At 40.2% G+C, this 27432-nt stretch overlaps 1 long non-coding RNA gene across 1 annotated transcript; it reads right to left on the reverse strand.

Annotated features, from left to right (window-relative positions):
• Positions 1–900: 900 nt before the first annotated feature.
• On the reverse strand, positions 901–25944 carry LOC123385915. Its single transcript, XR_006599182.1, has 4 exons — positions 22591–25944; positions 15610–15751; positions 2042–2104; positions 901–1461 (listed from the first exon to the last, which is right to left on the reverse strand). It is a non-coding gene; the product is annotated as an uncharacterized LOC123385915 (long non-coding RNA).
• Between the last annotated feature and the right edge of the window lie 1488 nt (positions 25945–27432).

Genomic DNA, 27432 nt, shown 5'->3' on the forward strand with positions numbered 1-27432 from the left:
CTTACCCCATATGTTATTCAGAAAAATGTACGAATGACAGCTCTTAAGAAGTAGTGGGTGATCAGGGTGCCTGGGTGGCTCATTCGGTTAAGCATCCAATTCTTGATTTGTGCTCAGCTCATGATCTCATGGTTCATGGGATAGAGCTCCACATCAGGCTCTATGCTGGCAGCATGGAGCCTGCTTAGGATTCTCTCTCTCTCTCTCTCTCTCTCTCTCTCTCTCTCTCTCTCTCTTTCTTTCTCTCTCTCTCTCTCTCATTCCCTCTCTCTTTCTCCTTCTCTTTATTAAAAAAAAAAAAAAAGAAAAGAAAGAAATGGTGGATGATTGACAATCAGCAGACTTTCTCTATAAAGAGCCAGATAGTAAATACTTTAAGCTCATGGGCCATGCGTAGATTTTATAATCATTTGACTTTGTCATGCTAGTACAAAAGCATCCATAGATAGTAGGTAAATGAGTACACTTGACACGGTCACAGTAAAACTTTACAGAAACAGGAGGCAGGCTGTGAGTCTACAACCCCCAGTGTAGTAGAAGCATTAGTGAAGCAGATAGATGAAGGTTTAAGCCCTCACTCCCCTGCCTAGAGCTGTGTAACCCTGTAAGACTTGCTTTCCTTGTACGTAAAAAGGAAATAATAATACCTCCCTTGAAGATTTGTGTAAGAAATCTCACCCAACAGTACACATAGTTAAGTGGTTGTTTCCTGCCTGCCTTCTTTTTATAGCACAACTGGGGGAAAAATTAAGCACATTAAATAAAGTGAGATTTTTTTTAGTAAACTAATTCTTTTTAAAATTTGTTTAAGGTTTATTTATTTTGAGAGAGACAGAGACAGCATGAGTGGGGGGGGTGGCAAAGGGGAGAGGGGGAGGGAGAGGAAGAGAGAGAGAGAGAGAGAGAGGGAATCCTAAGCAGGCTCAGCCCCGTCAGCACGAAGCCTGACACAGGGCTCGAACTCACGAAACCATGAGATCATGACGTGAGCTGAAATCAGGAGTCAGATGCTTAACAGGCACCCCTCATAAACTAATCCTAACACCAGCATTTACCCACAACAGAACTATTTTACAGCTAAAAGCAAAATTCGCAGGGCAAGCTGTGAAATAGGGTAAAGAGTGGCAAAGTGACCTGTTTGGAGGCCTTTACTTTCCACTTCACTGGCAATGACTACAGAATGCTTGGAGCACACACCCCACATGTAACTTAAAATAAACACAATATATCTCGTAAGGTTCATGTTGGGGAAGAGTCGTGCAGAATCAGAGGCATCGAACGCTGGCTCCCATCTGTTCACACAGGTTGACCCACACACCTCGTCGTCTATGAAAAACATGTAAGGGCATCATCATGTATTCATGCTAACAGTCATTGAATCTTCTTTGAGTCTTTGAGTCATTGAGTCTTCTTTTCTCTCCTTGATGTTCGTAACGATGCCTATTGTCCTGCACCTCATTCCTAGTAATGGAAAGCGGGAGGTATGATCAGAACATATCAACGCCTCATTTATTTACCTTCCAAAGAAATAGTTCTTACTTGTGAGTTTTCAAAACTTTTTGACCACCCAGAGTACTTCCATTAGTTTCTGTCTCTGTGTCTAAGAAACATGGCTTCTGGTACTTTTTTTTGTTGTTTGTTTTTCTACTCAGGGTCTCTGCTGATTGAAGACGGTTGATTGGATTTAAAATGTTTCAGAAACTCAAAAGAAAAAGAAACGAGAAGTCTTAGTGGTACTTTACATCCTCGTGACCCCACTGGGCCAAAATTGCATTTCATGAAAGCCAGAGAAATAAAACTATGGGACTGAAAAGAAATCTCCCTTCAGAACTGGATTTTAGTCCCAACAAGGGGGTCGTGATTAGCAGTTTCCTCCTAGCAAAACCTTTAAAACATGAAACAAAAATGTGATGTTGATACCAAAACACATATTCCATACAGCGTAACACAATGGTGGCTGTTAGTCTGAGAGAGAAGCGCGTTGTGACTCTGGTGCTTAGTGATTACGCAAGAGAACAGTGATGCTTGTTTCATCACTCACCTCACACAGAGCTGTGGTAAAGGAGGAACTCGCACAGCACTTGCCTCAGAGTGTTCCCTTTCCCTAAGACAAAGGGAAGGAATCAGAGAGAGGTGGTGATTAATATAGGTGTCAGGGACAGTTCTCGTGCTCTGTATTTAGATACATTGCTTCAATCGAATATTCCAATCCAAAATACAGTCATCTGTGCTTATTCCTTTTCGTTTGCAGAGAAATGAAGTCTATAATAGGCTGCTTCCAGGAGCCAAAGTACAGTGGCCTGAATGCTGCACAAGTTCCGGGCTGGGGGGCGGAGTGGTGGGGGGAAGGCTGGAATCCAGCACGGGCTCCTAATTACCAAGAATGAGCTGTGAGAGCTGGCTGCGGCTGTGGGAGCCTGTCAAGTTCACATGATCCCAGATAGAGACTTGACTAGAAAACCTGGGTTTCTCCGGAAATCAAAACCCAGAATGGGAATAGTTGAAGATGAAAGCATTGCACTGAAAGGCAATATTGTATAGTAACCCACCATACCATAAATATTTACCAGATGTTTGGGGAACCAGATGACCTCTAGAAATTTGTACTCTAGAGCAACAGCTAATATGATGGATGACACATAGTTTCAATGAGAGGATGGAGGTGATAGAAAATAACTCATTGGGCAGGGGGTGGTGATGCTAGGAGAGGAGGGACAGGCAAAGAGAAATGGTGAAGGAAGGCTTTTTAAAGGAGGAAATGGGGGCGCCTGGGTGGCTCAGTCAGTTAAGTGGCCAACTCTTCAGCTCAGGTCATGATCTCACGGTTTGTGGGATCAAGCCCTGTGTTGGGCTCTGTGCTGACAGCATGGAGTCTGCTTGGGATTCTCTCTCTCCCTCTGTCTCTGCCCCTGCCCCCCCCCCCAAAATAAACAAACATTTAAAAAGAACTATTTAAAGGAGGAATTGTTTGAGCTGGTCTTAGCAGAGTTCACCAACTAGACAAAGAGAAATGAGCATTTCATGTAGAAGGACCAGCATGAGCAAAGTTTGGAGACATGGAACTTGCCGGATTTGGGGAAGAGCAAATAATTTCGTGTATCTGGAATGCACAGGCTGACTGGAGATAAGACTGAGGAACTGAAGGAGTAGAAAGAAGGCATTGTAAGAGGTCTCTGTACTTGGCCAAGGAGTTTGAATGCAGTCCAGTAGGCGGTGAGGTTGACCAAAGCTCACTTGTAGTTTTAAAAGATAACTTCACACAGGTTGGGTCAGGAGGTGGTCTTCATTGTATGCAAACTTTGAGGGAATTGGAGAAGACTATAGTAAATCTGTATTTATTTTTTTTTAATAAATAAATTGTACCAAATACGGTTCTAAGTGTGTTTGTACACATCAACTCATTTTTTTTTCAACGTTTATTTATTTTTGGGACAGAGAGAGACAGAGCATGAACGGGGGAGGGGCAGAGAGAGAGGGAGACACAGAATCGGAAACAGGCTCCAGGCTCCGAGCCATCAGCCCAGAGCCCGACACGGGGCTCGAACTCACGGACCGCGAGATCGTGACCTGGCTGAAGTCGGATGCTTAACCGACTGTGCCACTCAGGCGCCCCATATACATCAACTCATTTAATGCTTGTAACAACCCTGTGAAGTAGGTACTAATATTCTCCTTATTTTACAGATGAGGGAACTGAGGCACAGAGAGGTTAAGTAACCCGCCTGAGGTCACACAGCAATAAGTGTCAGAGGCACTTAGAAAAACCCCAAGAGGAAGGCTGGCTCCAGTGTTTGTGCTCCATTCAGCTAAGTTACCTGTCTTGTGCGCTGGGCTCTGTATGCAGCTCGTGGTAAGTCTTCCGTGGATGTCGCCACTGACCTAACCTCCCACTGCTCTCGCATCTCTTATTAATGGGCTGCCTTTTTAGTATCGTTCCATCATCTATCCACCTTGGAGCACCTGCCAGAGGTCATGGAGGGGAATAAGGACCCCCACTTTGCATTTTTTCTCTTCCGTGGGTATTCACCTCCCATTTACGCTGTGTGAAATGGTCTCAACAAGGCAGATCCAGGGGCTTAGTGAAGAAATTTATATATACACGTTTTTGTATTTATCTCTGGGTTTTAGTCATGGATATATTTTTTTAATTTTGCGAGCTACCCTTTGAAAACCCTTTCAACTACTATTAACACTTTTGACACGAGTCTGTAAAATTGATTCAGACAGTTTGCCAAAGCTGCCGGTCTTAATTAATGACTTACTATAACCTCCTGTTTTATTAGATCTATATTTCTAGTATATTGGCACATATATTAATGACTGACCCGTGAATAAACTGACAGTTTTAAAATGATATGGGATAACTTGTTTTCTTATGGAGAATTCACTTTTGCCTTGAACTTATAGTAAAATGATTATTAGTTCAGTAAATTATGACTTTAGTGTTGTTATGATCACCTTAGCAGTAGAAAGACTGCCTGGATTTCATTTCTTGATGAAATTCTACTTTGGATGAGTCTCTGGTTGATCTCATGCTCTAGCACATAGAACTGCTAGCTTCATAGTCGTAAACTTTTCAAGCAGAAAAGCGTTCACTGGGGGTCTGCTAGTATGTATACATACATGTGCAAAATTATTTTGAATTTTCTTTAATTTGTGCTAAAATACATAAAGAACATTTTAGAGTCAGATAGTTATTAAAGTAAACAATGTGAATCTCACAACAAGAACAACAACAAGGAGCTGGTTGTCTGTGTAATTTGAAACAATTTGTTTTGTGCCCACAAAAGGGGGCACCAGATACGCCAGGTTTTATATTTGTGTATTTCGCAAAGTCTGTTTGATATGTGGTAGTAGAAGCAAAAAGTACTGAGTTGCTGCAGAATTACAATGTGTTCTTCCCCAACACACTGCCTTTTTTGAAAGATAATCTTTGAAACGAATGTGACAACTCAAATACTAATGAGCATACTATATAGAGCTGAAAGTTTTTCACTTGAAATTAACGCAGACACTGTGATCCAGGCCTATAGTACATAAGTCAAATTCATAGGGATTACATTGTATTTGAGGGTTATTCCCAAAGACCTAGCTTAATTCCAGGCTGATTTTCTCCAGAGCTGACAAAGGATAGCTGGATTGTTTCCTAGTCAGAGTGGCGCCACCACGTGGTAATAGCATAAACACTTTTACCAGTCAGTCAACCAGGAGGCTTCAAAATTACGAGATATTTGACACTTTTTAAATTTAGGAATATTGCATGATTCAAAACTGCATAAGGAGAGAGGCAGCTTATATTTCTATATTATGTGATTTCAAACTAGCATATTGCAAATTCACATAAAATGGTCATGTTGTGTTTTTGTACCGTCCGATGCAGAGTGATTAAGAGAATGCACTTTGGAGCTAATTAGTCAGGATTGCATTCCAGCGCTGCTACTTACTCTCTGCATACCTTGGGCAGGTTACTCAGTCCTCCAAAGTCCCAGCTTTCTCACCTGTAAAATGGGGACAGTACTAGTGTCTATCCTAACGGGTCATTTTGCACATTGAGTTATCTTAAAACACTTAGAACAATGCCTGGCAAAGACTAAGTCATCTAGAAGGGTTTTTTGTGGTTGTTGTTGTTATTGCTTTTCTATTAGTATGATTAAGCATAAAGAGCCTTTGATAAGTGGTCTGATGCACCTTTCTGAGTCTATTCAGGGTGCAGCCTAAACCGACTCATGAGAGATCTGACATCAGTGACCATGGTAAGGGAATAGATCGCAGCTACTCTTTGCGGTTTAAAGATTAACATCACACGGTGAGGGGATTGTTTTCAAACAAATCAAAATAACATCAAGGTCTTGTGTCAGATTACACTATTTAAATGCATGGTTATAAATGACTGAACTTCAACATTTTAACAAAATGTATTCCTCTAGACAGGTGCTTCTTAAACTTTAATGTACATGCAAAGAACCAGAACTCTTGTCCAAATGCAGATTCTAGTTTAGTAGATCTGAGCAATTTCTTTTTTTTTTTCTTTTTTTAGTTTTACTTATTTATTTTGAGAGAGAGAGAGGGAGAGCAAGGGACACAGAGAGAGAGAGAGAGAGAGAGAGAGAGAGAGAGAGAGAGAGAATCCCAAGCAGGCTTCACGTGCCAGCAAGGGCCTGATGCAGGACTCGAACTCACGAACCCTGAGATCATGACCTGAGCTGAAATCAAGATTCAGACGCTTAACCGACTGAGCCACCCAGTGCCCCATCTGAGTAGTTTCTGAGATTTTTGCATTTTTTTTGCAAGCTCCCGGATGATACTGATGCTGTTGCCTTGCAAAGCACACTTGGAGTAACAATGCTCAAAATCACCGAAAGCCATTTCCACTGCTGCTTTATTATCTTCCCTTGTTACTCAGGAAAACATGGTAATTTAATTATAAGTCAGAGAAGAGCCATAGGAACCAAGATAATATCTTACTGTAGTCTTCACTTTCTCTAGACCACTTAACTGTCTTTCGCGGTAGCAATGAGTGCAAATGTAAGGGAAGGATGAGTACTAAAAAGAACTGGGGTAAGGGCGTAAAGACCAAGTTTTCTCCCAGGTAGTGAGCTCTACCATGCCAGAAGTACCAGTGAATTGCAAATGGTGAAGCTCGCATGTGTATAGAGCTTCCTCCTGTGTGAAAAGCAGAAGGGGCAGTACAGCCTCGGCTGAAGGGTGAAGCAGGCCACACAGGCGAAAGCCTCACGAGACATCTGTAATCCATCTGTAATCGGCCTCTCTACCTCCTCAAAAGGAAGCTAAGGGTTTTATTGTTTGCAAAACAATGCCAAAAACGTTGGAAACTTTAAAAGATCTTTGAAAATCTGCATAAGCGTATACCAAATCAATTAGCTACGACCCAGGCAAACCAGATACACTTTTATTGTCAGAATCAGAGAGTCGAAAATTACAGTTCAAAAAACACAGTATCGCGAAAAAGACTTGAGAATCTGAGCGCTTCGTGGGAAACCCACCCTGAGGATGTGACAACATCAACTCACACCGAATCCAGCTTAAATAATTTCAGGAAGCTCAAAAAATATCTGGAAGAGCATCTGTGTGCTTAGTTTTTACAGATGCGATATTTCACATTCAGTAAAACTCACATCTTAGCCAAAGAAAATACTATAAATAGATGTACGTGGAAAAAACTAGGAAGATGTATGACAAAATGGTGAAAATAGTTAACTGATGGGTGATTTTTCTTTTCTTTTTGCTTACCGGTACTTTGCTCATATTCTATAACCCGTGCATATCATTTTCGTACAATGGGGGAAAAAACAAAATTTACTTTAAAAAAGAAAACCACCTCCTGAATGTGGATAAAGTACGGTAAAAGTTGGCTATTTAGCAATTGAAACCTTCATACGATCCAGGTATCCCCTGCTTTTCAAAAATCCACACCACACCACTTCACGTTTTTGCAGGACCTACATTAGGACCTGCGTTCACTAATGAAAAGGAATCCAGACAGGATTTCACTTTTCCGAAACAAGGAGGAAAGCGAAAATAGCCTTCTGTGCTTGTTTTGCCCCCAGCCTTTACGGGTGCACTCGAAGCAGCAAGAGTGGTGCCACCCAGCGCCTTTCTTGGGAACTACACTCAGCGTCTCTGCATTAGGCCGCCATGATTTTCACCCGTGTCAAAACCATGTGCTTTATCTCGATTTATTTTGTGCATCTGTTAGCAAGAGGTGTCCTAACATATCAGAAAAACCTAGAAGAGGTCATTTGGGGGATCTGACAATGCTTAAAAGTTTTTCCATGTAAGTTAATGCTAATTGCCTCTTTATGCCATTTTGGCTTACAAAAGGTTTCATAGGACCGTTCTACTTTCATATAGCAAGGGAAACCTGTATAACTACAGCTTGTGACACACATTCCTGCCTTTATTGCTAATGGATGAATTTCTGAAACGTAATTTGGATCATTTTTAGAAAACAAATACCAATATCCAAAATAGGGCCATAGCATATTGAGAATTTCCCCTGCTAATAATTAATTCCGTGTGTTGTTTGGGTTCTAAATTACTCTGGGGAAAATCTGAAGTTAGAGAAAAATCCCATTTTTGTTAATGTCAGGGTTCTTGTGGCACCTGACGATGGTACCATTTCAAGTGCACCTGGACCTTCAAAACTGAATTTCATAACTTTTTTTACTGTAGAAACATTTCCAAGGAGCACTTGTGAGAAAACTGCTTTAAATTGGAATCCTTCCGCTCTGGTACAATCATGCAAACAGCCAGCAGAATTTATTTAACCTTCAGCCAACTGCTCAACCAACTTGAAATTATTGATAGCCCATCAGCAATGATCAAGATGGAGAGGCTAAATGAAGAGGTGCTTTTTTTTTTTTTGCTTTTTTTTTTTTTTTTTTTTTTTTTTTTTTTTTTTTACAAGAGAACCATTGAGCTGGTAACAGGACTTGAAATGCCGTGTCAGCTCAGCTCGCATGGTCAGGGAGCTCAGCTGCTGGAGGGAAATAAAACTGTTCAGTTACGGCCGCCCTCCAATCAGTCACAGGGGTAATGGTGTTTGGCTTCAGTCAGGTTGTATGTCAGCAAATATACATCTCTTAGACAGCCCCTAAGAGTGCCTTAAGATCATGCTTATTGTTTTATATAGATAGGGGTCGGATGCTGATAGATGGTGGTCATAGGCCACCGAAATAAATTTTACCATGTTTAGCAGGTAAAGTTAATCTCAATACTGGAGAATGAGAGGGCCATTTTGATAGAATATTCATCCCATTGACAGTGATGGGACATTTTTCCTCTGTTAATGCATGGCGCAGATCATATGAAAGTAGATATCCTCTGCTCCCTGCTCCTCAGCCCCCCCTGTGTGAAGTCCACGTGCAGAAAAGGGACCTCAGGTACAATCTGGGAGATTTACTAAGGTTGAACTTTAAAGACCGAGTTTATTTGAAGGAGCTCTCTGGGGAACCGAATGTACGTACCATAGCACTACCCTACTGTGGTCAGAGTGACACAGGAATAAGATACAGATTTAAAGAAACACTGGCTGTTATAGTGAGTTATTTATGCCCTATCCTTAGTCCAAAAAAGGGTCAGAGGCAGCATCACGTGGCACAAGGGTAGCCACCCCCTTCCAAACCTATCAAACATTAGCAGTCAGTCAGAGTACTGTTTTACCACTGAGCCCAGATGAATCTCAGAATCTTAACCCAGTGTTTGAGACACTCAGGTTAACACGGGTTTGCCACCCTCTCACCAACTCTTTAAAATCTGGCAGTCTGCCTCCCAACATTGAAAGAAATACAGTGAGTCTTCTAAGAGTCTCCTGAAGGGCAATCAATCAGAGGGCAGCTCCCGTACGAGAGCCTGTGCTAAACAGAATATGATGGGGTCCTTCAGAGACAGTCTGTTTGTCTGCAAAAGATTTTCTTGGGAATGATAAATGAGGCCCAGCAGAAACGGGACACTGTGCTATTTGCTGGAGAAATGAGAAAACTTTTTCAAAGGATTGGGTCGTCTTACCCCAGGGCCAAGAGTCAGTGAGACTCCTAGATCCGAGTCAGCGTGCCTGCGAGAGCCCGTCAGAGCCCATCTTCTTTAGAAACTCTTAGAAAGTTTGAAGGCAGAGAAGGGAAAGAAGTATTAGGATGTTAACCTCGGACGGACTCCATGCTTGTGTGGTGGCAGATACACAACCCACTCACAGTGACTTCCGCCCTGTAGGATCTGCTGCAGATGAGGGACTTGCCTCAGCTCCCCGGCCTACCACGTTGTTTATCACACTGCCTTCCTCAGACGTTATGACTGAGAGCTTGCTTGGAAATGAAAAAAAATGAATGAAATTCTCATTTTCTTAATTTCCTGAGAGTAGGTCTTTGTTAACTTTCTTGTTGTCCACTTTCTTTATTATTATTATTATTATTATTATTATTATTATTATTGTTTTAACATTTATTTATTTTGGGGAGACAGAGATAGAGCACGAGTGGGGGAGGTTGTCAGCACAGAGCCTGACACGGGGCTCGAACTCATGAACTGTGAGATCATAACCTGAGCCAAAGTCACATGCTTAACTGACTGAGCCACCCAGGTGCCCCAGTGTTCTCTGTTTTCTTGAGGGTAGGGTGTTGCTCATGTAGCTCAAGGTCTCAGGAGACACAGTCGCCCAGTTTAGTAAAACCCATGAACTCATCCTTTAGTACCTGCCTTTCAAAGAAAAGCCCTAAATAAGGCTGCCATCTGGATTTCTAAGCATAGTCTACCTTAAAAAGGCCAGTCTCTGCATCTAGGCCAAAGTATGTATTTATACTAAGTTTGTGTTCCCTAAAAAAAAAAAAGAAAAGAAAAGAAAAGAAAGTGACTAGACTGTTCCAGAATTTGAAAAAAAAATCAATTTTTAATATTTTGATTCACAAGTATTCTGCAAGCCCAAGTTCTTTTGAATAACAAAAATGTGCTGTATGGTGTTCCAGTAAAAATGTACCATAGGATATAAAGGAAAGGCCATTCTGAATTAGTCTCAACTATAGACTTTTTTTAAAATGCCCTTTAAAAATATTTTTTAAATAATGGAAATTAATCCTTAATGAAGTCCTGCCAAACAGAAGTCCTAGAGGGCCTTCCTTTGATGAATAAATTAAGGATTTTTAATTCATTAATTTAATGGCTTCCTTGAGGAAGGAATTGGCATCTAACGCAACCTTATGTCACTTGCAGTGCTCGGCAGGCTGTCTTGAACAAGGGTGACAGTCAGGAACTAGCTGCTGAGTAGATGAATGTGCATGTAAGGGATTGGAAAATGATTTGCTCTCTTGAGTAAATATCTCTTTCTGTATTTTTTCATTTTACAGGGTAATTGCCACTTTAGCCAGTGCAAAGTTCAGTTTTAGTCCAATCCATGAAAGAGTGATTATAAATCCCATACAAGTGGGATCCAAATTCATATAGTTTTATTTGACTTTAAAATGAGGCACTAAAGGGGCACCTGGGTGGCTCTTGATTTCGGTTCAGGTCATGAGCTCACAGTTCATGGGATCGAGCCCCACATTCATTGTGGAGCCTGCTTGGGATTCTCTCTCTCCCTCTTTCTCTGGCCCTCCCCAACTTGTTCTCTTTCTCTCTCTCAGTCTCTCCCGTCCCCCAAAAATAAATATTTTTAAAAATACAATAGAATGTGGCACTAAAAATTAAGAGTCTTAAAAATACTCTTGCCTTTCACCCAGTATGCCCTTCTAGGAATAGTAAATAATAATGAATTGTGTAAAATTCTGATAAAAGAATTTGGAAGCAACCTAAATGTCCACATATACGTTTGGTGGAGTAATATTTAGCTTTTAAAAATAGCCTTATATGGACGCCTGGGTGGCTAAGTTGGTTAAGTGTCCCTCTCTTGAGCTTAGCTCAGGTCATGATCTCACGGTGTGTGTTTGAGCCCCACATTGGGCTCTGTGCTGATAGAGTGCAGAGCCTGCTTGGGATTCTCTGTCTCCCTCTCTCTGCCCCTGACCTGCTTATGCTTTCTCCCTCTGAAAACAAATAAATAAACATTTTTTTAAAAAAGTGTTATAGATAACTATTTGTGTCTTGGAAAGATAATAATTATATATTATTTCGTTTTCTTTTCTTTTTTAACCCAAGGGTGACCTAGCAGGGGTTGAGAGATTGGCTACATAGAGGCAGTTTAAGCAATGGATTAAAGGAACCAGGTTTCTTGCTGTCAGAGAAGAGAGTTACAAATATAAAAAGAGAGAAGGTTAGAATTAACCCTGCAGTGTTATACTGAAATTGGAGATTCTGATGTAGACACATGGTATTCTGTACGCATAAATATAAAATCAAATATATATGTATTATATATGTATATATGTATATTTACTGACTTTGTCCACTCTTAAAAAAAAAGGGGGGGGGGGCCTGGGCACATCAACATTCTAGTAAAAGAGTATCAACATTCTGGTTACAGTAAGCACACAACTGCTGAGATCTTGGTGTCTATACTACTCTCCATTAAAAAGAACCAGGGCTCCTTGGAGAAATGGCTAATCCCAAGGCTGGAGGAAGGAAAATACACAAGAAGCCTGGAATATCTTGTTCCAGAAAGGAAGACAGTGCTCAAAGAACAATGGGAACATGTTAGGACATGTAAGTTAGCTTGTAGGAGCTCCCACTGGCTAAATTTGGGATAATATAATTGTCAGAATGATTAATAATACAAATAGATTATACCCCCACTGAAAACAGTAGAAATCCTGGGGTGCCTGAGTAGCTCAGTCGGTTAAGCTTTGGACTTTGGCTCAGGTCATTATCTTGCAGTTTGTGAGTCTGAGCCCCCATCAGGCTCTCGGCTGTCAGTACAGAGCCCTCTTATGATCCTCTGTCCCCTCTCTCTCTCTGCCCCTGCCCCACTGGTGTTCTCTCTCTCTCTCTCTCTCTCTCTCTCTCTCTCTCTCTCTCTCTCTCTCTCAAAATAAATAAATAAACTTTACTTTAAAAGAAATAAAACAGTAGAAATCCATGGATCCACTCTGATATAAATAAATGAATGAACACACAAAAGAAGAAAAGTCTCTTCCTTACAGTAGAATGTCAACTAACAAATGTAGAAAAAATAACAGACTTAGAAAATCACCATTTGGTAACTATCATAGTAATAATACATTTAATTAAGAAACTAATAAAAGAGAATTAGTTGATGAATGGGATACATACACCCATTCTCAGAGTATCTCCACCTAAAATATTTATGAATTACAAAGGAAAAATAAGAATTCCCTAGTGGAAAAACCTGGCAAATACCATCTTACTCAAGTAACAAAAGTCAACACCACCACTAGTTGACAACTCGTGTGCCGTCTTATAAGATGCTAAAGAGCCCAACAGCCCTTTGAGATATGCCTGCCAAAGACTCATAAGCTGAATCTAAATCATGAGGAAACATCAGACGAAGCCAAATCAAGGGACAGTTGACAAAACAGCTAATAATCATAACTAATAATAAGGTTAACAGGGTGCCTGGATGCCTCAATCAGTTAGGCATCCAACTTCGGCTCAGGTCATGGTTTCATGGTTTGTGAGTTTGATCCCTGCATCGGGCTCTGTGCTGACAGCCCAGACCCAGGAGCTTGCTTCAGATTCTATGTCTCCTTCTCTCTCTGCCCCTACCCCCACTTGTTCTCTGTCTCTCTTAAAAATAAATATGTTTAAAAAAAATTTTTAATAATAATAAGATTAACAACTGTAATCTTCAAATGCATCAAGATCATCAAAGTCAAGTTAGGACTGGAGTTGTCTCAGAATGGAGACTACAAAGACATGAAAAGAGCAACATCTGTCTCTGGATGGGATCTTTTTGTGTAAAGAATATTTATTGGTACTTAAGTGGGATCCTTGGATGATGGGTTTAGGGAGTTCTTTGTTCTGTAGTTCCAAAATTTCCCTATGTTGTAAAGCATTTCAAAATAAAAAAATGTGGGTATAAAACAATAACTATGATTCTATTTTGTAGAAGCTGTGTATCATAATATACATGATACATAGAAAGGTCAGAGAATATACATCAAAATGTACAAAAAAATATGGTTATCTCTTGAGTAATGGGACTTGTTTGCTTAAATTTTTTTTGTTGATGTTTTTGTTCATCTATATTTTCTAATTGTTAATTAATATGTATTCTCTTTGCAATGCAAAAATTTATTTTTGTTTTTTTAATTTGTATTCATGCACTTCGGTAGTTTCCAGCCTTAAACAGGAAAGATTACATTACAAGGCATAATTGCTTCATCTATAATTCAATTAACCTCTACAATATAAAATATACTTGCAAGTCATTGCAAGATTGCCTTCCATTTCTAAAATGTGGAAAATAGTCATATTTTGGACACGTTATTTATCTTTTCTCTTTATTACTTGTTGCTCATTGATCATAGTCCTGAAAAATAATCTTACTGTAATTGAATCATTGCTTTTCTCATTATTACAATACAAATTTAAAAATCAATTAGCTCTGCTAATTACTACTTATCTGGATATAAAAAATACTGAAGTAACTGTCTTTAGCTGTTGTGAGTTTCAACATCTTTTTATTGCTTTTCTTAATTCACTTGGGATCATGTTATGATTATAAACTTCATTTTAAAGGATAATTAGAAATACTAACTAGACTGAATAATTAGTAGTGTTGCCATAGTACACAATATCTGTTATTTAGCAAACTCACACTAAAACAATTTGTGATTCTTGTTAAATTATACTAATTGAAATGAAATGTATTCAGCATTCTTATCACTTGCAAAGGCAAAACACTTATATATTGGCCTGGACTCTCAGAACAAGAACCTTCAAAATGAATTTCAAATTCTGTCCATAAAATTAGATTCTTTATTAGATTCCAGTGGGTAAATTTGTACTTATGGACATTGTTCACTTAATTTATAGAACACAGCATTGAAAATGTACAGTGTGTACTTTTTTGCACGAAAACTTTGAAAAACATCCCCTGGGTCAGTTTAACTGAAAAGAAAATGAATAGTGGGCCTTTGTGGTCTGTTCACACCTGGATGCACACGTACATCTCCAATTAACTGAAACAAGAATTCCCAGATGTTTCCAGAAAAAAGGATATTTTTAATCATGTCATAGTGTTTTGGCAGGTATTTTCATTTATTTTATTTTATTTTATTTTATTTTATTTTATTTTATTTTATTTTATTTTATTTTATTTTTGGGGGGGAGTGAAGATGATTTTTTTTACGAATATAATTTATTGTCAAGTTGGATTCCAAACAACACCCAGTGCTCATCCCAACAAGTCCCCTCCTCAATGCCCATCACCCACTTTCCCCTCTCCCTCACTCCCTCCCACCCACCCTCAGTTTGTTCTCTGTGTTTAAGAGTTTCTTGTGGTTTGGCAGGTATTTTTAACTATGCCAGTCAGAATGTTATATCACGAATCCAGACATGTTAACGGCAAACCCAAGTCAGAGACACAGAATTCTAATATTAACTTTAACACCCCTCCTGCATAGGTCTCTACACGACACACTACCTTACTTACCACATCTATAATTCAGAGTCAATATTACTTTGTGCAGTGGCAGAACCATTTGAGCTTGGCCTATAAAAATTAAATTAGGGACACCTGGGTGGCTCAGTTGGTTAAACATCTGACTCTTGATTTCAGCTCAGGTCATGATCCCCAGGTTGTGTGATCAAACCCTGTTTCAGGCTCTGTGCTGAACGTGGAGCCTGCTTGGGATTCTCTCTATCTCTCTCTCTCCCTCTGCCTCTCTCTATCTCTAAAATTAAAAAAATAATAAATCATATAACATATATAACCTCATACCCCACCAAACTGCAGCTACTTTTACTTTTACTGTAGCTACTCCTCAAACCAAAGTCTCAATCAGAGAAAGACGCAAGGCGAATAAAACTGTCCTTACAAACACCCAGGATAGTAACAAATGAGATAGTTAATTTAAAGATTGCATTTAAGTTTAGGATTATTTTAGCTACACATACAGAAAACCTAACTGAAAATGGCACAAACAAAGATCATTTACTAAGGTAGTAACTTTAGAGGGGCTGCAGGCAAGGTTAATTCCATACCTCAACAGTGACATCAATGACCCAGGTTCTTTCTGTCTTAATGCTCATTGATCTTCAGTGTATTAGCTGTCATCCTCAGGCTTATCCCCTCATTGTAGCAAGGTGGCTGCTGCCGCCCCACACGTCAAGTTGGCAACTATGTCTGAAAGCAGAAAGGGCAGTGTTGTTCTTTTCATCAGGGAAAAACACTTCACAGAACTTCACCAGCAGACTTTCCGCTTGGGTCCCTTGACCAAGACTTATTGGATCACGTGCCAATGCCCTAGCCAGAGGAACCTGGAAAGTACCTTTTGGACATTTCAGCCTCTGAAATGAGAATCAGCTTTCCCAGCAAGAAAGAAATACAAGAAGATGGAAAGGCTGTTGAGTGGACAACTGATAGGGTCTACTATCCTGAGTGTCCTGGCCAAAGTCTTGCTTTTTCTTTTCTTTACTTTTTAAAAAATATTTGGACATTTTATATAGCTTCAAGTATAAGTAAACTTGTCAGTTGCAATTCATGTGCTTCTGAATATGGTGCATTTATGAGACCTTGTTTTTACTTAACTTCACAGTTTCCAAGGGCTGACCAGAGATAGGTGTATTCCAGTACTTCTGTGCTGATAACATCCTGCATTTATACCTGGCTCCTATTTTTTATGATGATAACTAGCACTTGTATAACACTTAGAGTTAGAAAAGCCACTTATTCATATATCTTTCAAGCCTTACTCTCCATATAAAGACTGTGTCCATTTACTTAAAATGAGCACAGACAGTGGGGAGGCCCTAGATCTGGCACTCCAGAAAGCCAGAGACTAGACAGGTAAGCATTCAGTCTCTGGAAACACTGTCAACAAATAGCTGGGCCTCAGCCACTGACCTACAGCTCAGAACAGAGCGCCAGTCTCTGAGGGGAGGAAGCCCAAGGACAGGATGAGGCTTCAGTCCAAAGGGGAACTTCTCTAATAGGAGGTTAATAGATGAGGACTTGTGAATCAGGACCAAGGCAGAAATCTACAAATGAGACCTAAGCCTCAGGGGTAATACTATAAACCCAGCAGGTTCTAAGTAAATTTTGAGATAAATGAATGGATGAAATTTGATGACTGAATGAATGAGATAGATACCAGACTTGTAGCAGAGGTGATTTGATACTAAGCCATTGCATGTTGATCTGGAACCTAGTATTATTCTTAGGAACTGGGGACCGATTGCATCTATAATTAGGGATCAGATGCACCATTTGGGAATGAAAGAAGAAATGAGGCCAATTGGGGTTTTCATTAATTCAAAGTTTGCTGAGAATATAAGTTATCTGGGGAGCTTATGAAGATTTTATGCAGATTTTCAGCCACCTCCTTAGAAATTCTGATTCAGGAGGTCTTCTGTCAGGCGACATTTTTAACAAGAATCCTAAAGTGGCTCTAATGCTGTGGTCAATGGAATCATCTTGTATTCCTAATTAAGCAGTAAGCCCCTTAAGGACCAACAGCATGCCTTAGATTCCTTCTTTGCCCCCATAGATTTTAACTGTATGATGTGAATGTTCGCTATGCATGTCGATTGAAATCTCTGCCAGTCTAAATTAGGTCACTGGAATTGACCAGTTAGGATGATCGTAGAGAGTCACCTGCTGAAGAAGTTAAGAATACTCACTAGCTTAATGCTAATTGATTACTCCCATCTGCAATGTGCTAGACATTGTAGGGGAGCCAGAGGTGAGCAGGACACAGGGTCTGCATGTGAGGTAATTACAAGCAGTGGGGTACAGATCTAGTTTAATACAAAGAAGAATTTGATGCATGTTATGACATGAATAAAAGTACAGGGAAAGACGAACAATTAGAGAAGGTCAGCTATGCCTTGAAGAACAAGTCTGATTTCAGTACATGATGGAAAAAAGGAATGGTCATCCCACAGAAAGGTGTTCACTCATTCATTCATTCATCCGTTCACCCAACAAATGTTTACTGAGTTCCTGTCATGTGCCGAGCCCGGTACTAGGGGTTAGAGATACAGAAATGTGCAATACCAAGTCCATGCTGATGTTCTAGGGAGGATAGGAGATCGTCAATAAACAAATTAATTAGTAATGACCTATTATGCTGCACTTGATAAAAACTGACATTCTCTCCCCTGTGTCTGGAAGCTGTGTAAAAACTGAATTGAAAGGGAGGAGAGATGGGAGCAGGAAGGCCAGTTAAGAGACCAGGATAACAACAGAGGAAGACATGACAAGAATCCAGCTTGTCACATGGACAGGAAAGAAATCAACTCAATAGAAAAACGGTGACATTACCAGGATAACAAGAAAAACAAATATGAGCAAGTTACAGTTTTCATGACCTCAAGACCTACATCCTCACCCCTTCTGCTGTCCGTGTCCATCATCCCTAGAATGGTGTCCCCAGGACTTCCCTTGACTTCCACATGGCCCTTGAGATGATATGAAAGGATAACCGTAGATGCTCCCTTCTCTCCAGGGAATGATCTGCTTCTGTGGGGCTGGTTCCCTTTGAAGGACACTTCTTTATCACTTCCCAATTATTTTTCTATAAGGTAACTGGTAGAGTGTAGCCTCAGGTCACTGACTTCAAGAACTCCTGTCATATCAGGAGAACCAGTTATAAAACACAATGGCTGGGCACTGTGGAAGCTAAATAATTGATTAAATTTTTCAGTTTTCAATCCACAGTATAGGTTTTTGGAAGAAGTATTGAATCAAGTTGTTTTAATTGAACTACACATAACTATCACCTTTGTTTTCACTCTAATGTCCTAGATACTAACCATATATGAATGGAAAGATGAAAGAAGAAAGGAGGAAAGGAAAGGAAATACCTTTTATTTATTTATTTATTTATTTATTTATTTATTTATTTATCATTTTTTTAAGAGAGAGAGAGAGTGCGCACAAGCAGGACAGGGACAGAGGGAGAGGGGGAGAGAGAATCTTAAGCAAGCTCCACACCCCAGCATGGAATCCAACATGGGGATCAGCCTCATGACAGTAAGGTCATAACTCTTAAGCAGCTGAGTCACCCAGGTGCCCCAGAAATAGCTTTTACTAATTAAAGTAATTAAGAAGCCGAAGTTTTGTAAATGGAATCGACTTGAATACTCTAAGGGTGGTTTGATGTAAACCTGTCTGGTATAAAATAATGAACAAGCTCTAAAAAGACCAGAAATGGTCCTTTCCTGCAATTATAAAATAAATGCTATTTCACATCTTACAGATTATAACATACTTTCACATGCATCTCATACGTCCTGACATTTAGACTCTAAGCAGCAACGTTGTAATATAGGGCTTGTTACTACCCCAATTTTGCTGATCAAGAAGCAATTCCATGAGGTCAAGTGACTTGCCCAAGGTAAAGGTGCTAGGAGGTGACAAACTCTAGGTTTTGTATTTCAGTCTTCTAATGAGCCCCTCTTCCCTCCCTATTTATATGAATAATAGATCTAAATTTATACACATTGAGTTTGTCTAAAGCTAGATACAACTAATTTTTTTATATAATTATCACCTCACAAGTATCAAGGGGCTTTCTTTTTCTTTTCTTTTTTTTTAAATGTTTACTTTTATTTTTGAGAGAGAGTGTGTGTGTGTGTGTGCTAGCAGGAGAGAGGCGGAGAGGAAGACAGAGGATCCAAAGGGGCTCTGCACTCACAACAGAGAGCCTGATGTGGGGTTTGAACTCAAGAACTGTGAGATCATGATCTCAGCAGAAGTGAGATGTCTAACCGACTGAGCCACCCAGGCGCCCCCTCTTTTCTTTTCTTTTTTTTAAGTAGGCTTTACCTGCAGCATGGAGCCCAACGTGGGCCTTGAACTCACAACCATGGGATCAAGACCTGAGCTGAGATCGAGTCAGACGCTTAACTGACTGAGCCACCCAGACACCCCTCAGAGGGCCTTCTTGACAAATCTACAGCTTTCTATGTTAATAAGTTGCCAAAAGATTATTGACAAGCTAGCCAGTAAACAATTCTTAAATTATTCAGGTGTACCTTACTTGATCCATGATTTTCTAAAATGCATGAGAGAATTTGTTATGTAAAGCAATCCTTTTTTCCCTTCTTTCGTAAATGATTTCTTTACCTAAAAAAATAATCATGGATCAGGCTTACCATTACCATTGCATTCATGACGGTTTTCAGTTGCGAGCAATCAAGACCAATTCTGGCTATCTTAACCAAAGAGAGACCATTTTGCAAGGATCTTGGGAGCCCACTAAATAAATGGAAGGCTAGAGAATCATGCTTGAGATCTAGGATACAAGGGGGCCAGATAAACCAAGGTCACCCCACAGGAGCAGTGGCCCTTCACCACCCGTCCCATAAGAATGACCTTGACCTCCAAGATTCCTTTTGTGCCTCCATTGTCGTGGGATCCAAAGCCCTGGGAGCAAATGTCTGATCGGTTGAGCAGACCGCGACACTACCACAAAGTGAGCTGAGGAATAACCAGGTCCCCTTATTTTCTATTCATGTGCAGAAATAGGGGAGAAGGGGAGTGAGTACTGGGCATTGCCACTTTGCAAAGACTAACTACAATGTTGAATTCTCCCAAAAGGGTGATCCAGAGGCTGAAAGGGACTGAAGGAGGGCTAGAGTGCTGCCCTAGTGCAATAGATTGCAAAAAATAAAATAAAATAAAATCCAGTCCAAACATGTTCCTCACAGTATTGCGTATCATACTTAAAGTGGGGAGAGGCATGAGAACATTTTCTGACAATAAGGGATTTAGTTAAATTATGGTTCATTTTATATAATAGAAAACACTGAAGCTATGAAAATGATGTTAAGGCAAAATATTTAATGATCTGAGAAGCTAATTATTAAATATTAATAAGAGAAAAAATAGATTATAAAGCAATATTTAAAATAGGGTCCTATTTTGTAAATAAGAACAATGGAAGGATATGTACCCCCAAATTAATAGTTTATCTCTGGGTAATAGAATTAGGAATGTTCATTTTCTTTTCAATGCTTCTCGCTATAATACCACTGTATTATTTTTAAATGATTAAAAACTAGTTTAATGTGCGTATATTCTCATTAAATAGATAATTTGTTTTGTTTAAATATTCATATCCATTGTCTTAATTTTTTTAATATTTATTTTTGTGAGGGTGCAGGTAGGGGAGGGGTAGAGAGAGGGGGACAGAGGATCTGAAAGCGGGATCTGAGCTGACAGACTGACAGCAACAAGTCTGAGCCTAATGTGGGGCTTGAACTCATGAACCACGAGATCATGACCTGAGCTGAAGTTGGATGCTCAACTGATTGAGCCACCCAGGTGCCCCTCTATTGTTTGTCTTTAAATTATATATGTGTGTGAATCCTATTTCAGTGTTTAATAACTGCGTGTCCTTGGGTGAGTCACTCCACTTCTCTGAGCCCTTGTGTGTAAAATGGTGCCATGATCAGAAATACCCTATACATACATATACTCTTTGACCCAGGTCCTCCAGTTCTCAGAATTTATCCTACAGGTAAAGTTGCATTTAAAAAAAAAATGTTTTAATGTTTATTTATTTTTATTTTATTTTATTTTTTTTTCAACGTTTTTTATTTATTTTTGGGACAGAGAGAGACAGAGCATGAACAGGGGAGGGGCAGAGAGAGAGGGAGACACAGAATCGGAAACAGGCTCCAGGCTCCGAGCCATCAGCCCAGAGCCCGACGCGGGGCTCGAACTCACGGACCGCGAGATCGTGACCTGGCTGAAGTCGGAGGCTTAACCGACTGCGCCACCCAGGCGCCCCTAGTGTTTATTTATTTTTGAGAGAGACTAGGGGAGGGGGCCGAGAGGGAAGGGGACAGAGGATCCAAAGCAGGCTCTGTGCTGACAGCAAAGAGCCTGACATGGGGCTCAAACTCACGAACCATAAGGTCATGATCCGAGCTGAAGTCGGATGCTTAACCAACTGAGCCACCTGGATGCCCCTGCAAACTTGCATTCTTAAGAAGTAATGTTTTTATAGGCTTAGTCATTGTAGGATTGTTGGAATCACAGAAGTTTTTAAATAACCTAACTGTCCCCCAGTAAGGAACTGATAGGGTAAATTACAGTACATGTGTACAATGACATCATTAAAAGGATTGGAGAAGATCTTTTTTTGCATTCATAGGCAACAATCTCTAAGATACTAAATGCAGAACTGTGCGTATAGTACACTAGAATCTTTAAAAGGGTAGGAAAGAAAGTATTCATTTACATTTATATGTATAACTTAGCTCTAAACAAACTGATAGCATTAAATACCTGTGAAATGACACATCACAAAAAAGCTGGTAACATTAGTTGCATGTGGGAGGGTAGCTGAGAGGCTGGGGCACAAATGTAGCAGGGAGAGTTTTCACTGTATACTTTTGTACTGTAGAAATTTTGAAACTTATGACTATATTTTTTATTTAAAAATAAATAATGTAATTTAAACTGAAGGGATTAAAAATAACAAAATAATGCTATGAAAGCGTAGCATGTGGCTAGCACTTAGATATCAGCCTCTGATAGAAAAGCTATCTACCACCTTTGTGAGTAGTAAGGGTGTAAGGCTTAAGGCTACTTCCTTTTTTTTCTCCAAACATTAACCGTGCTCCCTCTGGTGGAGATACCCAGGAATTGCAACAAATGGGAGAAGAAAAATTGAACCGAGCCCCTCCCTGATTAAATAAGTGGATTGATTGATTGATTGATTTTATAATTTATTGCCAAATTGGTTTCCATACAACATCCAGTGCTCACCTCAACCGGTACCCTCCTCAATGTCAGTCACCCACTTTCCCCTCTTCCCCACCTCCCATCAACCCTCAGTTCTCAGTATCCAAGAGTCTCATGGTTTGCCTCCCTCCCTCTCTGTAACTTCTTTCCCCCCTCCCCTTCCCCCATAGTCTTCTGCTAAGTTTCTCAAGATCCACATATGAGTGAAAACATGTGGTATCTGTCTCTCTCTGACTGACTTTAAATAAGCGGATTTAGATACCTACCTTCATCTCCCGGAAACCACTGCAGTCCATGCCTGTTCAAAGCAGCTCTCAACTTCGGGAGACTGGTACCTGACTGCTTCCCATGGCACACAAAGAGTTAATAATATATGTGGTCACAGTGGCCAGCGGATGTAGCTCAGTTTACACAGACCTGTGGGTGTATCTCATAAAACTTCAGCATCGGGCATTTTTAAATAAACAACCTAGAAATAAATGTCCAAATATTGTCCAAGGATCAAGACAAACCAACTGCTGCTATTCATCCACAAGCATGATTTTTAATGAAAATGACTAATTCAAGCAGCTTCCACAACGCAGGATGTCAGAGGTAGTTGTACAGTTCTCTATTAGTTGATATTTGTGTTGCTGAAGGAGCAATATTCCATCCACGTCAGGATTTTTCCTAATGTGTGCCCTAGTGAAGCCTCAAGAACGTTTAAATCCCATTAGCACTATCCCCACTGGAGGGGGAACTGATTTAATTGGGAATCAACACACATTTTACACCTCTTTGGGAGAAAATTCTCAGGACTTGGATATGTTTAACAGAAAAGGCTCTATGTATGGCACTATGAGGAATAATTAAGCTATAAATTTCATCTTTGTTTGCCAAATGAGAGATGCCTTTTTTTAAAAAAAAATATGACCCACTCTTCCCCCTCCCCCCAACTTTATCTGTCTAGGTAAATATAATTAGGTAATGGATGATGATTTGTTAGCATTTTATTTCCTGTGTTTGCAAGGGCATTAACAGTGATCAGAAAGCACACAACAAATGTGGTCAGTTTCTGATTTTCAGAGGCAAGAACGTGACTTTAGAGAATCAGATGGGCCAGAAACAGGCATTCTTGCAAATTAACTCTTCCTGTATTCCGAATAGGATCAGAGAGACTTTTGTCTTAGCTGATTTGCATGCACTAATTGCTAGTGCTGAGTAAATGTGGAGTGATCACCTACACAATTACATTCATAAATTAATATTTTTTTACTCCGCTGTTATTTACACACAGGAAAAAACAGTACAAATAATTTTAAGGCTGTGTCTACACTTACATAATGAAGTGGTTAATTAAAGTAATGAGCTAGTTAATGACAGGCCTAGAAATTTTTCATGAAATATCCATATAAGGGAAGAAGAAATGTCTTTGCCTGAATAATTCTCATAATTGCCTCAACATTTGATTTCACTTTCTATGCACAGAGACATGCCCTAAATGACACTTTGGTTATGAATCTGAATTATCCTTTGATTTCTCATGGGCGCTATGGATGCCAAGGCTAACTGCCAAGGTAACAGGATTAAACTAGGGGTATCACACAGAAAAGAGCCCCCCCCCCCCACGGAAGTGCTGAGCACAGACTGATGCAGGCAAGCACTTGGCACTGAATGTTCAGAAACAGAAGCTTTGGCTGGGTCTAGATTAAATTATTCCTCCACCATCAATGCCAAGGGGTCACTTTATCACTCCCAACCCAGAATGATCCGGTCCAGTTTTAGAGAGCCCCATCCTTTTTCAGGACCTCTGATCCTTTGGTCCAGTAGACCTCTAACCTTAGTGCTGGAGGCCAGATCACCTCTAACTGCTTGCTTCACGTCTGTAGTCACAGCCGTCTTGATTCTTTTCCTCGTGTTGGTCTAAGCCACCATCATCTCTGACTTGGGTCAGTACAGCATCTTCTCGCTCACCTCCTTGCCTCCACTCTGGCTTCCTCAACTGCACCACTGATCACCAAAGCCTATTCTCAAGGCAGCAGCCAGAATAATTTTCTAGAATGTATATCGTATCATGTCAATCCTCCGCTCAAAACCGTGCAATGACTAGAGCCCAAACTGTGGCATGCACTCTGGGTCCAGAAGCATATTGAGGAGGTTCAGCTTCTGTAGAATACCAAAGAGTAAGGTGCCTGAAAAGAAATGAGGGACTAGAACCCTTCTCACTGTTTGAAGCCGTGACTGGGGTGGCGCTCCTCCACTCAAGCTCAAGGACCCTTTGGCCCAGGGATATAATTTATAGGGAAATGAGACTCTGGGGAGGAGAAAGGACACAGACTTAATTTCTTGACCTAGATCTGATCCAATATTGCCTTTTATTAATATTCCCCTTCCCTGCCGTATACACCTTGTCTAATTCCCACGCTTGAGCATAGATGGGACATGACAATCATAAATAGGTTATGTTTTATGAAAATGGTTCACTGTAAGAAAAGTAAAGTTATCCTGGGTGGACATGACCTAATCTGGTAAGCCCTTAAATGGGATTAGGCTCTGTTTAGAAAGAAAGATTTGAGGCATAAGAAGGATTTGATGAGAGGGAGAACTTCTATCCCAGTGTTTGAAGATAAAAAGGTCACCTGTCAAGGAATGAGAGTGGGCTCGAGGAACTGAGAGTATCTCCCAGTTGACAGCCAGTAAGAAATGGGAACCCGAGTCCTACCACTACAATGAACTGAACTCTGTCACGTGAGCTCAGAAGAGGGCCCCAGGTCCAGATGAGAAAGCAGCTCGGCCAACACCTTGGTTTTAGCTTTGTGAACACTAAGCACAGAGCCCAGTAACACTGCGTCTAGACTTCTGCCCCACAGAACTGTGGACAAATAATAGCATTGTTTTAAGCCGCTAAGTTTGTGGTAATTTGTTACACAACAGCAGAATACCATTTTAGGTAGAGGAGTTTAATGGCTGTGTTTAGGTCTGATTATAGTAGAAAGAATCTAGATGGCACAAGACCAGTTAGAAATTGCTGTAGTAATCTATGATGAGATGATAAAGGCCTGAAGTGTCGACAGTAAAAAATCCACAACAAAAAACTAGTAACAGATTGTGAAGGAAGAATCCATTAGGCTTGGTGTCCACAAAAACATTCAGGGATAGTTAAATGCTGTAGCAATGGTCAACTGAACAACTCCCTGGAAATCAATCATGAACTTCATCTGATAGTTTTCTTGCTACTAAGTTGGACAATTGTTGAAATACTGCGTTGGATTTTGTGTATGTTTGTATTAGGTTCTCAACTAAAAGACAAACTCCTTGTGGAGAGAGTCATTTAAACTTCACCGAATTGAACCGTGGGATCAAATGTTATAGACATGAAATGATGTAATTAAATTACAAGGCACTTCACTAACTGTTAGACGGGCTCAAATCAGAACAAACTGACAATGTCAAGTGCCAAGAAGAAGGAAGAGCCACTGCAACTGACACGCATTGCAGGTGGAATGAAAAACAAGATAGCTACTTTGGACAACAGTTTGTCAGTTTCTTATAAAGTTAAAAATAGACTTACTGGGGTGCCTGGGTGGCTCAGTCAGTTGAGCGTCCGACTTCAGCTCAGGTCATGATCTCACGGTCTGTGAGTTCGAGCGCTGCGTCGGGCTCTGTGCTGACAGCTCAGAGCCTGGAGCCTGTTTCGGATTCTGTGTCTCCCTCTCTCTGACCATCCCCCGCTCACGCTCTGTCTCTCTCTGTCTCAAAAATAAATAAAAACATTAAAAAAAATTTTTTAAAAAGTAGACTTACCTTACAACCCAGAAACCAGTCTTGGGTATTTAGCCCCCCCCCCCCCCCCGCCGCCATATAAAGACATATATACACACAAAGCCCTGTACTTAAATGGTTCTAGCAGCTTTATTCAAAATCATCAAAAAGTATAAACAACTCCAGTATCCATCAATTGAAGGATAAATTATAGTATATCTATACAATGGAATACTACTCAGCAATAAAACAGAACCAACTACGGGTCTATGCAACAACACGGATAAATCTCAAAAAGCATCATGCTAAGAGAAACAAGCCAAACTAAAACTACATGCTCTATGACTCCACTTATATGACAGTCTCAAGTGTCAAAACTCTAGGGACAAGGAATAAATCAGTGCTGGGTTAAGGCCAACAGCTACGGTAAGGGCCGGTAAAAGGGAACTTCTCGGGATAATACAAATATTCTGTATCTTTTCTGTGAAGGTGGTTACAAGTCTATATACATTTTTCAAAATTCATAGAACTATACATCTAAATGGGGTGAATTTTAATATATGTAAATTATACTTGATAAGTCTGGCTTAAGGAAAAAAAGAAAACAAAAATTACAGTACACCAACAAGCACTCCATAGTAGCTTCATTATCTGTCTAGTGAAATAGGCCCCTGTCCAGATCTTTAGAGCTTTTTAAGGCTGGGGGCAAAGCACAGGTTGTATTATCGTCCTTCTCTGAACTCCTACCCCCCAACTTCAGCAAGAAGTATATATGTATTTAAGTAAAATAATTTATTTGTGCCTAAAAATCTGACCAAAACAACAATTGTTGTACTAAAGAGGAAAAGAAGGGAAGAAAATATTTCAACCACTCATGTTCAAGAAGAGAAAGAGGTCTGAAAGCAAGGAGGGGCTGCCAAGTCCAGGCAGTGTATTTCTGCAAATGTGGACCAGGGCTTCCAGTCTGTTTTTAGCACCAACTGGTAGTATTCCTCGCTCTTCTCTTCTCCCTGGTGCCATATAGCAACAGCTGCTTGAACTCTGAAAACGTTTAGAACCACTCCAAACACAGGCCCATGGGCAGTGTTATCCCTACTGTCCATATCTTAGGTCTCTACCCATAGACATTCACAGGTATCTATGACAGATCAAGTCTTAGGAAGGTCCAGGCGGCACTTCCCATATTCATACTTCTACTGGTGTAAATGTGGACCCAATTGGGAATTTCCTGTTTTTATTTGACCTGACTTGAATGTCATTTCTGTATAAACAGAGCGCGTGGATTATTCTAAGGCCCATCTCTAATCTTTTAAATTTTTTTTTTCAACGTTTATTTTTGGGACAGAGAGAGACAGAGCACGAACGGG

This window comes from Felis catus, chromosome B3 (assembly GCF_018350175.1).
Source record: "Felis catus isolate Fca126 chromosome B3, F.catus_Fca126_mat1.0, whole genome shotgun sequence".
Lineage (NCBI taxonomy): Eukaryota > Metazoa > Chordata > Mammalia > Carnivora > Felidae > Felis > Felis catus.